The sequence below is a fragment of the Thermobia domestica genome, chromosome 13, assembly GCF_964235325.1.
Source record: "Thermobia domestica chromosome 13, izTheDome1.hap1.1, whole genome shotgun sequence".
NCBI lineage: Eukaryota > Metazoa > Arthropoda > Insecta > Zygentoma > Lepismatidae > Thermobia > Thermobia domestica.
In genome coordinates, this window is record NC_137466.1 from 218,431,567 (window position 1) to 218,447,253 (window position 15,687).

Here is a 15,687-nt window from a genome sequence, read left to right on the forward strand (position 1 = left end):
ATATATATATATATATATATATATATATATATATATACTGGATGAGTGGCGGATCCAGGATATGATCAAGGGAGGAGCTAAACCATAGTTTGCAGTTTTATCCAGTGTAAAGCAGGATTGAAGCCCATTTTATGCAGTGTATACTTGAGTGTGAAGGAGGGCTATAGCCATCTTGGATCCGCCTCTGTATACATACATATATATATATATATATATATATATATATATATATATATATATATATATATATATATATATATATATATATATATATATATATATATATATATATATATATATATATATATATATATATATATATATACATGATCGAAAATGGCCTCGAATCCATACTCGCTGAGATGAACAGAAGATGCCGTTTAAATCCACAAATTCAGCCCCATTAGAACTTTGAGGGGGATGGTGACATGTAAAGATAATTGAAAATTATCGATATTAATGTCAAATTCATGGTTTTGAGGATCCACAAGTTCATTGGTGACAGTTTAGGTGTTCCTTGTGTCCAAAGCGAAGAACGGAGATTCTGCTAATCTGTAATAATAACTAACGGAAGTTTCACTTAATATATTTCTCCCTGCTCAAATTTACTCACTTGTGCGGTATATGTGTGTAAAGTAGAATTAAAACTTGTTACTTTAAGTATTTTTCCGTTAGCAAAATACATTGTATATACAGTAGGACGTCGATAATCCTAACGTCAAAAATCCGAACACGGTCCCTAGAAGCTTTTTACATTGTCTTAACGCTAGCGATAAATAAACAATAGCGTGTCCGTCGACGTTATATGAAGTCAGTGTTATTACAAAAGTTCATTTATAATGTTATGTAATTGTTTGTCATGTATTTTTATTTTTTCTTAGGCTTGTAAGTTTTAAGTGTGACTTACAAGAACAGTGTTATTTAGAGTACAAGCAGGTTCTTCAGGAACATTAAATGTAAGTAGCCTTACGTACCTGTATTGTAATTACTGTATGTACTGAATAACCACTGTATCGATAGAAGAACATACCGTACAGTATATGTAAGCCTAAATGGCATTTTCTTGGTCATTTTCGAAAATTCGAACAATTTGAAAATCCGAATTACCTGTGGTCCTAATTAGCTCGGATTTTCGACTTCCCACTGTATATGTTGCAGACATGTTACAGCAAGTAAGATTACTAGCATCAGGCCAACAAATAGTTTTTAAACTATATTTTCCTGTTTTTGCCAATATTTCCGGACAAATGATTTTTTCTGATGGATTCAAAATTTCCGGAATTTTACACAGAACAATGAAGATATCTCTATGAAATATATGTTTGATTTAACATATTAACTAAAATGATTCTGTGATTAACAAAAATGATGATTCTGATTATACCCAAATTTTCCGTTTTTCCCCAGCTCGGAAAAACCGTAAAAATACTGTTTTTTTAAACCCAAAATTTCCGTTTTTTTCACAGGCCTTCACAACATTAGTCTGAACACACAGTGCACCGAACACTCCTAACGATGGCGAATGTTAACACCACGACATCGGCAACTACAACTGACATGAACACGTGACCATCAGCACTAGACCTTGGCACAATGGCAGAGCGTTGCATTGTCTGATGAATCCCGATCTCTTCTTCATCATGACGATGTGAGGGTGCGAATCCGTCGTTTTCCAAGGGAACAGCTCCTTGACATCTGTACTGCGGGACGGAGACAAACTCTCTGCGGCTTAATTATTATCTGGGGAACATTCAGGTGAGCATCCATGTGTCTAGTGGAGCTCGAGCAAGGTACCATGACGGCCGAGGCGTCGCACGCTGCTTGCAGACTACGTACACCCCTTCATGACGGCCATGTTTCCTATCGGTAGTGGCATTTTTCGACAAGATAATGCACCATGTCACAAGGCCAGAAGTGTGATGGAGTGGTTCGAGGAACACAGGAGCGAGTTCCAAGTGATGTGTTGGCCCCCAAACTCTCCGGATCTGAACCCAATCGATCACATCTGGGATGTGATTGAAAGTGACGTTAGGGCGCATCACCCTCTCCCCGGAATTTACGGGAATTAGATGACTTGTGTGTGCATATGTGGTGTGCAACTCTCTCCAGCGACCCACTGAGGAACATTGCGACCATGCCAATACGCGTTGCCGTTGTTATTCGTGCCAAAAGGTGGACATACTAACAATTAGGTAGGTAGTCATAATGGTCTGGCTGATGTGTGTGTATATTTTAACTCGTATATTTTGTCTCGACTCGAGTTTCGAGACGTCTCGACTCGAATTCGAGTCGAGTCGAGACAGAGACTGTCGAGTCGAGACACGAGTCGAGACAACATTTTCTCGAGTCGAGTCGAGACAGGCTTAAATCTCGACTCGACTCGGCTCGTGCGCATCCCTACATACAATCATTTATATTGTTTACGTAACTGTGTATTATGCGTGCAACTATTAAAGCGACAAGAATATGATATGTTTTATGTACCATAAGAATTTTCTCACATGATTCTCGTATGAATAGGGGGTAATGTTAATATGGTTTATGTAATAAGAAATATGTTTCCAATGGCCATGGCACGTTTAACTGTATTTTTATGTTTGTGATAATCTTACCCGTTTTTAGAGTGTAATGGATTTATATCTATCCATCTAGTATATCTCCCTTTCTCTCTCTTTAAACACACACATACATATCATTTGTATATATATGTACAACTTGTTAAAAACAATATATATACAACATGTTAAAAAATTAGAACACCACAACTGCTTCTATCGGACATCGAATCATGCTTTCGTCACCTGTAGAGAATGCTAACCATTTAGACCCGAAAGTGTTCTGATTTAATAACTTTATTTTTTTTATATGATATTGTGCTCATTTGTATTGGTGTAGAGAACACAATTGACTTTGCTGTGAGTGGTTCGTAGTTTAATCCTTAGTGGAAGATAGAGACAGTTTCGTGAGACGAATAGTAGAGTTCCTTGAATTAAGAGGTACGAAATCCAGACTGAAAAGCAAAAAAATATTTGAGATAGAAAATGATGAACTGCTGAATTTGCCCTTTATTAAAATGGGATTGAGTTTTTTTCTTTTTTTTTTTAAGATAATAGATTGTTTCACAGGATGAGTATAATACCGGTATAGGTTGACGCTTAATTTCTCTTTGCTTCCTGGTTCTAGCGCTGCACTACACTTCTGGACTAGACTTATCCAAAAGTTTACCTCCGTTCCACGAATGAAACAATGCATTAGTCATTTTTAGATTAATTATTGGGGTTAAAACTAAGTGTTTGTAATATTCTGGTTTGTGTTTCGACTTTGCACTTGAAAGGTCTTTAGTCCGAATCTTGTATTTTGAAGAGTCATTTTCAGCTTCAGAATAGCCAAGAAAGATTTCATTCCATTTCTCCTACCAGGTTTGATAATCATCCCAGTGTAAAATGAGCGTCAGAGGTTGTTTCTTAAAAGCTGTTAAATATAGAAATGTAATTCTCACGGAGCGGGCTGTACCCTTGTGGTTAGCGTTTCTGCTTCACAATCTGGTAGTCCCTTCTTCGAATCAGATGCTTGACATTTCTTATTCAGGTTTTCAGGTGTTCAATCCAGTTGGTTTCTATAATTTCACCAGACAAATACTGAAATGGTGCCCTTAAGTTGGGTCTGGAGGATTTATTTTCGCTTTCTCTCCTATTATTCTCATTATTATTCTCGTGTATTGTTAACGAGTCCAGGGTAAATTGGCGTCTCATGACAGATTCAGAAGTTCATTGAGTAATTAAACAGAGCTTTAAAAATAACAATGAATAATGTATAATTGGCAATGAGATGAAAATGAGGAAGAAGAGAAGCGACAGAAAGAAATATATTGATCGTTGCATGTGACAACATGAAACCAGAAGAGAAACAAAACATTTATTTAGACTGACATTTTGTTCTTAACGTGACGTATTTTCGCTGTCGGGTTGGTTTGAAATGCCTCTCAGTATTTCTTACCACAAGAGAACATCTGTCGAGAAGTTTTGTAGATAAATTCTCTAAACAAGATATCATAGTCTATCTCTCTCTCTTTCTCTCAACACCAATCTGTTGACATCAAAGACTGAATTTAAATGAAAGCAAAGAATCATTCAAATTTTATCGTTATGAAGCTCTAGTGATAAGCATATCATCTTTCAGGTTGTTTAACTTGTAATGAACTGTAACATGTAACTAAGTTTTGTGTCTCCATGATACGTATTGCTAAAGGATAATTAAGTCGAGGCTTCTAAAAGGATTGAGATGAATTGCTCGCATGGTAAGCAGGCGGGAGTTTAAAATTAGGATTTCTTCACAAAACAACTGTGGGTAAAGCAAGAAGTGCAGAAATTATGTTAAGAGATCCTTGTAGGTGGAAATAATGCAAATCAAAAGTGGATTAAATTTTCAAAGGATAAATAGATTGGATTCTGAATAACTGCTGAAATAAATATTTGACTTTCTAAATCATAGTATAACGTAGCCATGAGATCTATCTCAAAATAAAGGCCATCATCGTTCATAATCATTACCGTGTATTCCCGATTAAGCATCCTACTGAATGTGCACTATATCGGGTACAAGGACAAATTCAAAGCCTTCAAGGAGGGAATCCTTTGAGACTAAAGTTAGGCCTAACGAAGGGAAACTACTTTAGTCTTGAAGAGTGAGATACTTTATTCTTGCTAGAAAAAAATCTCAAAAACCTCTTCGTCACCACAATTTCACATAATAGGAAACATAGATCTTTCACTGTTTTATCTACAAAATTCACACGAGGTCGTAACTGATGCAGCTAGCTAAAATCGCGAGCGGACTAAAGCGTTAGACTGGAGACATCAATACCTGTCTATAGCAGATACAAATTTCGCACAGGATGGTTCATTCCTCACCGTGTCTCTTAACCTAAAGAGAACAATCGTGGGATATGTAATTAAAAATAAATAATAAAACCAATAGCACTGCACATCTAATAAACCACTCCCATAATTCAAACCTGATAATCGCATGATATCATAAATAAACTAGAATATACACTCCTTCTCTCCGAGATCCTCATTAACCATAGAGCAGCTCTTAATTTTTATAGTTCTCCAAAAACCTTTATAAACAAATCCTGAATTTCTAACGACGTCATGTCTCCAACATTGTTTATTTTGAGGATTTTCCCATTTCATAAACATTTGTTTTCATATATTGCCAACATGGGTTGCTTTGTCTTAACCTGAATACTGAATAAACCATGTAGAGCACTCAGAGCTCCCCACATTGTTCCAGTTAGCATTGACTAACCTTAATTTAATGATACATCTAACTCATACATATTGCAAGGGTAATGGGGATGATCCACCACTGGTTGTATTGATTAAGGGCCAACCAGAGCCCAATCAGAAATGATAAAGACGTTGAATTTGATCATGTGTATTTAGATAATTCATTAAATTGGTGTGTTATATGTTGTTGTGTAATGCGAACTCAGTATGAAATTATCTTGTGTGTAAACCGTGTACACGAATCGTGTTAGCACAGTATTTGGTTGTAACACATACCTTAGTTGTTTAATGGGAGATGTTCAGCTCAAGCACTAGAGATCCGCACTTCCAGAGACAGTAGATGGTCGTATCTCTTATTGTCGCTGGTTTAGGTAGTGCTATAATTTCTAAGTCCAATTTCTTCTACTTGTAACGGCCTTCTCTATGTAACTGTCGGTAAAATTCTCCTCCTCTCGATCAATAAACTCAAGTTTTTATACGACCAAAACTGCTGACACTCTAGAGATACGGTTTCAGCACTCGGGCCAATTTTCACCCACGTGTGTCCTAGATCTTGAAAGATCTTAATCAACCAAATTCTCCTAACCTCGATTCAAACATGATGACACGAAATAAATGTCACTTTCCTGATATCCGCATTGTCCGGCGAAAGTGTGTTATGTTAACAAATTCGTTACATAACATTACAAGGATTTGTTTTTAGTACAGTATGCATAGAATCTAAAGTATCATGTTATATTAGCACATATCTTATGAACAAAAATAAGACTGAGGTTATATTTCAAGAATTAACAATAATTCCAAACTACATCAATTTAGTTATAAAATATCTATCGTCTTGACAATATTATGGTACTTCATTATGCGTTCCGTTCTATGGTGTATCTTGTGATCATTCGTCTGTCATATAGCTCGCACCAAATGGGATTTGTAATGAAGAAACATTGTGTGCGTGAATTTTTCTGGATTCTCCAGTTTCCACTCACTTTCTTCATTCCATTATTTCCTTCATTCTCATAACCATCGTTTCCTTTACATAATACAGCATAACAGTGGAACGTAAACTAAAAGACTTCTCTTGTATTTTTCCTACTATACAGGGGGAACCTGAAAGATGTACACAAACTACAGGAAGTGATTCATGGCATCAAAAGAAGACAAAAAGTGTTCTTGCATATCTACGAATTCCGCGCCGTGTACGTGTATCAACGGTATAAATTTGGATTCGAAACTCACGTCTTTCTGTTCCGTTTCAATTATCACGATTCGATTTTTGGTTCCCAGTTGGTACCTGTGTCACTCGTACATAACCCGTAATTCGACAACATGCAAGAGGAGTTTTTGTCTTTTTTTGATGTTACGAATCACCTCCCGGAGTTTGTGCACATCTTTCAGATTCATCCTGTATATACCAGTGAAGCATGTATTTCTGTTACTCTAATAGTTCCTCTGTTCAGTTTAGTTCTGATCATTTTGCATCTTTTTAATAATATTTTCTTGTCTTTCCGAGAATGCTTCTTTGAATCTCATCTCCATCTATTAAGATGAGTTCCATCCTCTTTCTATCTTATCTACATTTCCACATCGTAGCTTATCATGGATATAAACCACGTATTGTACGTAAAATACTTAACTTGGTTAGTTATATTCTTATCTTATATCATATATTTTCCTCGACGGTACAAGAGATTTCCTTGTTATAATATTCTCTCAATTTGTTCTCTCTTTCGTGAATCTGCTGTTACTTTAAAATTTCTGTTTCCGTCAGTTGTTTCCTTTACACATTTCTTCATTTATTTTGTTGATGTTTCTTTTCTAAAAAAAAAAAAAAAAACCTTTACTTTTTTCTTCAATAGTGCAAAGGTCATATTATTTTATGTATTTGTAACAAACATCGCGTTAGTTTATACTTCTTCAATATTCTCTCTAAATCATCACATCTCCGCGAACATAAACATGCTTGTATTACTGTTATTTTTCTTCTAACTATGCCGTCCATAACTAACCTCAATAGTGTAGGTGACACATAACTACACTTCGCTTTGAACCATTTCTTCGTGTCTCTTTGGTATAATTTTCTGAAAGTGTTCTCTAAGCATGTTGTCATGCTTTCTGAATGTAATCTATGAAAGTGGATGAGGTAATGCTACAAGCCTCATCTCTGAACTTTTTGATTTGATCCCAGGTGATGTGAGTTTGTGGTGCAAATGTTGTAACTATGATTTTGTGGTGCCAAACGCTGTAACTGTAAGTTTATGGTGAAAAACGTTGTAGCTGTGAATTTATGGTGCAAAACATTATAACTGTGAGTTTGTGATAAAGAACATTGAAGCTGTAAATTTTCTCGACGTGCTGCTGTCTCCTCCCAAATTTTCATTCTGCTAAATCTTTAGTCATCACTCAGTTTCATTAATTCTTCGTCTCCTTGAGTCTAATGAGATAGTCGTTAAATTCCTACCATGAATGTTATCATCAACTCTTATCGTTTCCAAGCTCTTTCCAATTAGCTAGGATTCTCAGTACAAGTCACTCTGGTACAAGTATCAGAGCTTTTGTTTTCATTTCTTTCCTGAAACATAGTGACTCTCCTCTATTTTCCTTAGATGTTTTCTTGTAAAATGCTTCCAAATACTATTTTACACATTCGATCGTGAATAGTGTTTTACAGTAGTTACTACAGTTTCTGACAATTCATATGTATAGGAAGTTTTATGAAATGGCTGTCCGTCCTTCTGACTATCGACAGGACCAGAGCAAATACGATTAGAAAGAGCAACAAACAGTTTTCTAGGAATATACCGCTTCTCCGTTCTTATTACTCCACTAAAGCTGGAAGTAGTTGAAATTCACTGGAATTAAAAAGATAACAGATGATAAAAAGCATTTTTAGATACGTGAATTTAAGTTCTATGTCATTACACTTCTATACTAACCGAAAGTAGAAAAAATCTTCCATTTCTAGCTTGTAATTACTATAAACCAAATACAGTAAAAGATAAGACTTTTTCATTATATATGAGTTTTTTGCTCTAATGCATGTGTTGAAACCGAAAATGGCAAAAAAAAAATCGATTTCCAGTTTCAATATTGATCACTAGAGACCATTAAAGTGTTTAATGTTATGGAGGGATTCAGTGTTTCAAGAACAAACGTATGTCCGCCGTCATCTCTGAACTGAAGTTGGAAGTGGTAGAATTTTGCTACAATATTAATCCCCCAAACTTAAAAATGGCACTTTAGCCCAATGGAGAGAAACTGTTTGGCATAGATTTAGTAATACACGAGTAGGCACCACGTGACCTGTAATTCCTCTATAAACCATAGAGTCATTAAAATCTGTCACTTTCTGTTTTAATTTTGGCAGTGTCTACATGCACGGCACAATTTATACGTTCTGTAGCCGGTAATATTAATGACTTAAATTTATGTGGCTTCTTCATTTTGATTTTCGCATCAAACTCAGAAATGCACCTTCTTGTTTCCTGAAATTTCCAAACGCGCTGTGTGATCCCTCACACTATTAGTGTCACTAACAGTAACGGACAGCGGAGTACGTAAACGGTTTGCGGATCCCAAGCGTTTTAGGTATCCTCTGATCTTATTGGCCGATACAGATAGGATATCAAGAGTCATGACATACCGTACATATAACAGAAAGCAAACGCCAAGTGCTGTCAGCCCTCATAGCCGAGCGTTCTAGTAAGCGGGCTACTAATAAAAGTAACTTTTGCCGTGGGTTCAAACCCAACCCAAGAAAGATTTTTTATTGTTAAAATTTTTATAACACTTTTTTCATTAAAAAAGGGTGCAGTTTTACTACATGGATCCATAGTATAAGTAGTAGTAGTACTAGGAAGAGTATTAGTTGGAGTAGTAAAAGTATTATTATTAGTAGTAGTAGTAATAGTAAAAGTAGTAGTAGTAGTAGTAATAGTAAAAGTAGTAGTAGTAGTAGTACTGAAAGTATTAGTATTAGTATTAGTAGTAGTAGTAAAAGTAGTAGTAGTAATAGTAAAAGTAGTAGTAGTAGTAGTACTAAAAGTATTAGTATTAATATTAGTAGTAGTAGTAAAAGTAGTAGTAGTAATAGTAAAAGTAGTAGTAGTAGTAATAGTAAAAGTAGTAGTAGTAGTAATAGTAAAAGTAGTAGTAGTAGTAGTACTAAAAGTATTAGTATTAGTAGTAGTAGTAGTAGTAGTAGAAGTAGTAGTAGTAATAGTAAAAGTAGTAGTAGTAGTAGTAAAAGTAGTAGTAGGAGTAGTAGTCGGAACGAGTCAGTAGTCCCGCAGGGCTTGGTTAGGTTCTATTCTCGATTTCAAACTGGCAAATTAAAGATTTCCCAATTTTTTCTGTACATTTTACATGACCAACTTAAAACAGCAGGCTAGACTAACGCGCATAAAATGTACAGTGTAGCTCGCGAATACTGAAACGCTTGGGATTAGCGAAAATGCCCAACAGAGTAGGTAAACGCTTACAGTGTACGAGGCCATTGGGTGATATCAATAAAAAGAAGTAACTACTCCTGAGAAGTCCTGCTCGAGAATCGGAGTAACTACAGCTGGAGTAACTCCTCCCTCAATTTCATATCAATAAAACAAGCCACTACTCAGGTCTAGACTGCTCCAGATTCATGAACGTACATTCGCGTTTCGTCCGCGCGTAGCAGTGAGTTGTATCAACAAAAGAAGTGATTACTCATTTTTCCCATCCGTCGCGCGGTCATTTCGTTGTTTTCAACCTATGGCGTAGTATCCGGAACGGGCAGGTAGCAACGACAGCTTCAATGAAAGTGCATTTGTGGATGTTATAAAAGAGTTTCTAGTGGTACTTTCAAAGTCACAGTTACCAGAAACTAAACGGAGGAAAGCCGAAGCTTTGAGGGCAATTACAGTGAAATGCAACGAAATATCAAATACGTCTACGACTGAGACACAAATCCAAAAGAAAATATTTAGTATTCGAGCGAAAGTAAAACAAAAAGAAAAAAGAAAGAAACGGGAAAAAAGAAAGTAACACTGAAACCATGGGAACGAACCTATTGGAGCTGTTGGATGTTGATTCGAATCCAGCAGTATCAAGAATAGAACGACAAGCGCATATCACGTGTTGTCCAAGGTCTTTGTAGATTGTTTGGCTTTAAGAACGAAATCAGACACTTGGCCCCTTTGTTTCCTTTTAAGAAAAGTCCAGCCAGTCACGTCATAAAGCACGTCCATCTGATTGCGTTTTCCACACCATACATGTACCTTCCGCCTTCACATAAACAAAATATATTCTCATGTATACAGTCTTCCTATAAACGTTGAGTTGATTTGATTTTGAGTTTAACGTCCTTTTCAGTAGCGAGACTATGTGAGACGGGACCTACTGATTAACGTGGAATCCGAACCACATAAGCTCCGCCGGGAATCGAACGCGGGTTTCCCATGTCAAAAGCATGTACACTAACCGCTTAGCCACGAGGGAGCTCTTCCTATTAGTGTATTCGTCTCCAAAATATTAGGTTTCTTTATTGCCACATGTGTATAGTCAAGTGTTCCGATAGCACCCGGAAATGTATATTGTTTTTGCCACTCTGCCTTTGCTGTTTGCATATTACGCACACTTCCGAAAACAATCCATTATCAGAATTCGCAATAATCGCATCCATTACACTTGTAGTAGTCATAGACACAGTACTTTGAGACACACCATAATTCCCTGACATTCCGACCTGGAATCCCGGATCACTCACGTAACGTAAGAAAACCCGCATCTTTTCCTCATTACGTAGTGCACTACCCCGAATTTCGGTTGATTCTCCTAAAAAATCTTGTGCTAACCACTCTACATTTTCTTTCAGGAACCTATAATGTTTTTTTGTAATCTGCATTTGCAACATTTCTATGCAGTTTGTAAGTTTTCCTACGTAATAAAACAATCATATACTCTGCCATATTTCGCACGGAGTCACCTATTTAGCTTGCTCCACAAATTTGGAGAAGTTACTAGCATCACAGAGGAGTCTTTGATTTTTATTGATGTCAAACGCGGAGTAGTTATTCGGCTCGAGAATAGAGGTGTGGTTACTTCAAAAGGGCGGGGCTTCTCCGAGGTCAGCCGAGACGAGTAGTGCTCAGGTCTCTTTTTATTGATATCAATGAGAGTAACTACTACAAAATTGGGAATAATGAGTAACTTCTCCGTTTTATTGATATCACCCAATGTCTTTCATTTTAGATCTTCATAGAAGAAAAATGAGAGAAAGCGAGAAATTGTTTTTTGATATAGATTGATCGTCCTGAAGGTAAGTTATATCTGTCTGCTAATCCATTTGTTGAAAAATAAGTGATAAATCTCTAAAGTTTGGTTAGGAGTTAAAGATCCCTATATTTTGAAAATCTACCGTAGCTTCACAATGTGGAATAAAACTCAGTTGTCTTATTTTCTTTCTTGAAGATCGACACGGTTTCTACTTTTCTTTAGTTTTTGCCATCATTCTCTGTCTCCAGACCATTCGTATTGTAGAGGCAGAGCATAGAGTCGTATTGTAGAGCGAGTCTTTGAGAGTCGCTCCGTCCTATGGCCTACTTTTATCTTTTTCAGTGTGGCCTCTACTCTCTCAGAATTTCTACTGGCATTTGTTGTCTTCTCATTTTGCTGTGTGATATAACCGTTAAGAAATTTCTCAAAAACTTTAATCCATTTCTTTTTTTATATATCTATATAAACGTTGCGTGATCACTTAGCTGCTGTCATCTTTAATTTCCTTTGTTTGGTCTTTGTTCCTTCATATGTTTTTGCGACAAAAGGAGATAGGAAAATAAGTCACTTTGAAAAAGTCGAATTCGAGATAGCAAAGGATTTATACATTTCTTGTCTCCTGCAGAGGGAATTTTTTTTAAGGTCTGGCGGTTTGTCCGTCTCTAGTAAGACATTCACCTTCCAGCCATACTCTTCAATCTATCTGTTCCAAACTGAAACCTTAATGATAGAACGTACAGCCAGCCACAAAAGTAATCCCTCCCCCTAAGCGCTCTAATTCCATTACTTGGGTTCCAGGCCTTTTGCAGTTGTGAGAACGCCTAGACATATGCAACCCAACTTACACGCAACTTTTCTTGGCACTGACAGCAGTTGGTAGCACTGAGTCAAGTCTTTATGCAAGTAAAATTGTGAGTAGATGAAGCACGAAACATTTCTCCATTCTGAGATCAATCTCTCTGGTTCAGGGCGTGTTGTCCAATGAACATCATATATTAAACTAAATATTGTTGTGTATGTAATGTATTTTTTCATTATATACTGTATATTCGAAACACTGAACACAAATGAATCAGAAAATGCTTGAAAGTAGCTGAAAATATCAAATCTACAACAACTACTGGAAATAACTTTGTAAATGATTGCCTCCATTGAGAGACCTTCCCCAATTCTCCTCATTCCAAACTCTTTCTTTCTAGGGAAGAGAAGATCTTGCTTATCACACTGAGTATGCATTGAAATTGAAATTGAAACAGGAACACTTGAAAAGTTTCAGCCTCGCCGGGATTCGAACGCGGGTCTACCGAACAGAAGTTCAATGTACTAACCACTCACCTACCGCGCCACTTTATCTTACACCAAAACTAATAACTAGTTAAAATCGTTTCACGGAAAAATATAGATAAGATAATCAAATATAACAAAAACAAACAAATATAACAAAATATAAATAAAAATATAAATAAGAAAATATAAGCAACTTGTGTGAGTGTCTTAATGACTTACTCGAGATTTCCTTGTGTAACAAAAACAAGCTATATATACGTTGCTCAATGAAGAAACTATCACGAAACGTTCTTCAAGTTGAGCATACGTCATCGGCAGAGCCGTAACTTGTGGGGGTGCAACTGCCCCCAGAGAAGCTTCCCGCCGTTCGAGGGGGCCCATTTTCAGACAAAATTTTCTTACTCCATATACGATAGGAACATGAAATTAAAAATGAAGCATCAAATAGGGTCACTACATTACATAAACGGAACAGCACACAAAAGGTAAATAGAACAAAAATGAGTCGTGGACCCATTTGAGTAATATTTATTCGTATGGCTTTGATATTTATCAATATTGTCTCCTTAATAATTTTGTCATGTATGGAATGGGCCCAGGGAGTAACTAACGGAACCGCAGACCTTGCCATTCGGGAGGGAACACAGGTTCTGGTGGGCCCATAAAGATTAAGATGAAGTTGGAGAAAGGGGACCCAATAATTAGAAATCAACTTATTCTAGGGGCCCAAGTAAGCCTATTAATGCTTGCCCCCCAAAAAAGAGTTGAGTTGATTTTGAGTTTAACGTCCCGTTCAGCAGCTGGGTTATATGAGACGTGGGCCTATTGATTAACGTGGAATCCTAACAACATGAGCTCCCGCCGGGAATTGAACCCGGAGTGGCTCAGTAGTAGAGCGTTCACCTCTGGTGCTTAGGGTCCCGGGTTCAATCCCAGCCTCTGCCAAGTGAACTTTGTGGTGGACAAACACCGTGTGAGTGAGTTTTCTCGGGATTCTCCCCTTTCCTCTCACTTTCTTCATTCCACCATTTTCATTCATCACTCAAAATCACCGTCTCCTTTAGCCTAACCGGCATAACCGTGGGACGTAAAACTCAAAGATTTCATTTCATTTTTTTGACTTGGCAACGGTAAAACAGGACTTAAATACCAAACGTGAGATGTAATATACACTGTTAAAAATGGTTTCTTAAATTCGAGAAAAAAATCCTCGTATTTGAGAACATCCGTTTCTTATCTGTGCACCGAGCAATACATTCTTAAAAATGAGATTTCGACTTTCTCAAATCATTTTGAGAAATAATGACTCAAACGCGAGGAATTATGTCTCATTTCTGGGAGTGCAAATGCTTTCTCAAATTTGAGAAAAAATGTATTCTTTCTTAAAATTGAGAAAGAAACATCTGAGTAAATGAGGCATATAACCCCCATATTGAGAAACACATTTCTCAAAAAGAATTGAGAAATGTCTTTCTCCAAAGCGAGAAACGGCGCACAGAAACAGGGTTCTCAAATACGATAAGGATAAGGGAAAAGGGTATAAACAAAATATAAACATGCAAAAAATTCAAACAATTAGTACATACAGAATGCATATTAAATAAACACCTACAGTTATAATATTTAAAATATATCATATTTAAACCTTCATTTCAAGAAATTGTCATTCCTATATTACGAAATATTTGTTTTACAACAAACCAAAAAAAGAAGCAGATAAATTCTCTAAAAACTACCAAGCAACGAATGTCCTCATTTTCACTACTGTATTATTATCCATCTTTATCACTGTCTCCCTTAGCCTTGGAGCACAATCTTGAGACGTTAAGAAAAAATGAAATCTTTGTTTTTACGTCCACTCTTGTATCGAGTAGGCTACAGGAGACGCTGGTGATGAGAATAAATAAGATAGAGGAATAAAGAAAGTGAAGAAAACGAAAGAATCCCGAGAAAACCCACGCACACTGTGTTTATCCACCAGAAAGCCCACTTGCCTCGAGTTGGGATCGAACCAAGAACCTCATGCACCACAAGTGAACGTTCTACCACTTAGCTATCGCGGCCCCTACGATAAATTAATAACAAATGGGTATATTGCTATATGCAGTGTGCGAACTGACGGGGGATGCCAATGACTTATCCTCTGAGAAAAAATTTAACGCCCCTGTAGAAAATTTTCATCCCTGGTAGAGATAACTTTTCAAATTTTATCTATATAGATAGTGTACGTGAGTGACGACTGGATGCGCATATGGGTGAAATTGGATACATATATAGGTGAAATTCATCTCTCCCCTGGGAAAAATATTCGGTACAGATTGATTATACGAATCCACATATTTGTAAAATTTACAGAAGAAATTTGTAGTAATATTTTAATGGACTAGTGTGTAAGTAATCAAAATATGGTATGCTCTTTCCTGTGATATGCGTATTTACGTGTAAATACATTAATGAAGGTCGAACCTTGTATGGTATTCGCCCATAAGATAAGTAGTGGTAAATTAATAAAGGAAATATGACGTGCGACGAATGTAACGAACAAATGACTTTCACAAAAACGATATCTTTGTATCACGAAAGCAGTGTTTTTTATAATAATTGTTTACGAGCATACACATCATCGCTGACGAGCCTGCCCCCTACGAACGCAACCCCGCGCAGCACCATACTGCGTATATGCCCTGACTCGGTTAAATAGCATTCGTGCGTTTTAGTGGCTACCTAGCACATGTTGGTTGTATTTTGCACAAGACATCTTAAAGTGAAATTGCACCGGGGAATGTAAGTACAATGTAACAAGCGAATGACTTTAAAAAAACATATGTTTGCATCGTCAAAAGAGTGGTTTCCCAGAGTCTTT

General features: G+C 36.7%; 1 protein-coding gene across 1 annotated transcript in view; it reads left to right on the top strand.

Moving 5' to 3' along the window:
* Positions 1-15,687, top strand: part of LOC145667934 (corticotropin-releasing factor receptor 1-like) — a 618,250-nt gene that overhangs the window by 147,024 nt on the left and 455,539 nt on the right. The gene's annotated exons all lie outside the window — the stretch shown is intronic.